The sequence below is a fragment of the Nycticebus coucang genome, chromosome 12, assembly GCF_027406575.1.
Source record: "Nycticebus coucang isolate mNycCou1 chromosome 12, mNycCou1.pri, whole genome shotgun sequence".
Lineage (NCBI taxonomy): Eukaryota > Metazoa > Chordata > Mammalia > Primates > Lorisidae > Nycticebus > Nycticebus coucang.
This window is the reverse complement of record NC_069791.1, coordinates 69,290,453-69,292,710: the sequence shown is the minus strand read 5'-3', so window position 1 is coordinate 69,292,710 and position 2,258 is coordinate 69,290,453. Positions and strand designations below refer to the sequence as shown.

At 51.2% G+C, this 2,258-nt stretch overlaps 1 pseudogene; it reads right to left on the bottom strand.

The window, feature by feature from the left end:
- Positions 1-395: 395 nt before the first annotated feature.
- LOC128561980 (glyceraldehyde-3-phosphate dehydrogenase-like) lies at positions 396-2,047 on the bottom strand (annotated as a pseudogene).
- Positions 2,048-2,258: the final 211 nt, after the last annotated feature.

The following is a 2,258-nucleotide window of genomic DNA, read 5'->3' as shown; positions in this document are numbered from 1 at the left end:
CGTCCATCTTATCTCCTGTGGGAGGGTGGGGACCAGGTTGTTCATTCATTCTCGAGTTGTCAGGGCCTGGCATACAGTAAGGACTTTAAATATTTGTTACACAAATACATTTCAATATGAAGCAGAGCTATTCTTGCCACAACTCATGCCTTGGGAGCAAACGCTTATTAACTGTTCAATCACAGCTTTTTTTTGAGTACAGGGAACATTGTTGATGTTACGTGACAAGGGGGAGCTCCCTAGGCTCCTCCCATTCTTTAGGGAGTCTGGTGTGGAAACTGTGTAAAGGAGAGTTTCTCAGTGACTTGGGGGACTGAGTAGGCAGGGGGCACCCAGCAGCTGAGAGCCTCTCTCTTCCTCTTGTGCTCTGGCTGGGGCTGTTGATCCAGGTGCTCTTATTCCTTGGAGACCATGTGGGCCATAGCATCCACCACCCTGTTGCTATAGCCAAATTCATTGTCATACGAGGCAATGAGCTTGATAAAGGGCCATTGAGGACAAATATCAGCTCCAGCATCAAAGGCGTAAGAATGGGTGTCCCTGTTGAAGTCAGAAGAGACAAACTGGCACTCAGTGTAGCCCAGGATGCCCTTGAGGGGGCCCTCCGATGCCTGCTTCACCACCTTCTTGATATCGTCGTATTTGGCCACCTTCTCCAGATGGCAGGTGAGGTCCACCACTGACACAATGGTAGGGGACATAGAAGGCCATGCCAGTGAACTTCCCTTTCAGCTCAGGGATGACCTTGCCCACAGCCTTGGCTGCACCAGTCGAGGCAGGAATGATGTTCTGGAGAGCCCTACAGCCATCACACCACAACTTCCCAGAGAGGCCATCCCCAGTTTTCTGGGTGGCAGTGCTGGCACGGTCATGAGGCCCTCCACGATGCCAAAGTTGTCATGGACGACCTTGCCCAAGGGGGCCAAGCAGTTGGTGGTGGTCTTACTGACAATGCTGAGGCTATTTTCATACTTCTCATGGTTCAGACCCATCACAAACATGTGGGCATCAGCAGAAGGGGGCAGAGCTGATGACCCTTTTGGCACACCCCTGTAGGTGAGCCCCTGCCTTCTCCATGGTGGTGAAAATGCCAGTGGACTCTACAAGGTAGTCAGTGCCAGTCTTGCCCCATCTGATCTCGGTGGGATCTCAACCCTGGAAGATGGTTATGGGATTTCCATTGATGACAAGCTTCCTGTTCTCAGCCTTGACTGTGCCATGGAATTTGCCATGGGTGGAATCATCCTGGAACATGTAGACCATGTAGTTGAGTTCGATAAAGGAGTCATTGATGGTGACAATACCCACTTTGCCAAATTTAAAAGCAGCCCTGGTGACCAGGCACCCAATACTACCAAAGCTGTTTATTCTGACCTTTACTTTCACCATGGTGCCTTGGGGATGCAGCTGGTGCTGGATGAGAAGAAGCGGCTGTCTGATGAATGGGAGGACCAGAGAGCCTCAATCATAGCTTTAAACCCATCATCCAATTTTAGCAAGTGGCCACATCTCCTAGCCAGATCCCAGAGCCTTAAACATCCAGAACATAAACCCTTCCCGAGGGAGCTGAACTATTCACCTTTTGATAGTTTGTCTGAGGGCCTCAAAGGGCTGCAGATGCAGAGACTGGCAGTCCATGGTAGGTCTGAGGACCTGTCTGCACTCACTGTGGACATGAGACTCACCTGGGAGACTTGGGCCTCCCTGATTGACCAATCAGACTCTGGGCAGTGGTGGTATTCAGGGCTCCCCAAGTGATTCCAATGTGCATCCAGGCCTCAGCACATCAACATGGGTCCAAACTAGCTTTGTAGGGAGGAGCCAAGCACTGAGAAACACCTGCTGTCTGCTGAGGACATTTAAAGCTGATGAAGGGACGGTGGAGGGCTGAAGCTCCCTGTCAGGTAAGTGTGTGCCGGAGCTACCGATGGGGCACTGATCGACTAGATATCTTGATCTTGTTCAGGTACCAAGCCAAGCAGCTGTTGGGGGGCCCTGGGGAGGCTGCTGTGGTCTTGCCGTCAGCAATGGAGATGACTTTCAGCATCCTCCCCAAAGCCAGGCTTCTTTCCCAGGGTTGAGGGGAAGCTCTGAAAATTGCTGTCTCTTCTTATGGAAATCAGCCTCAGTATAGACACTGTGCCAGGTCCATTGGCTTGTTTTCAGGATGGGTAAGGAGGAAATGGCAGCTGTGGCGTATCCATTTGCTCTACTGAGCACATTGGCTGTGGATCCTATCCATCCTTGGCCTTGATTTA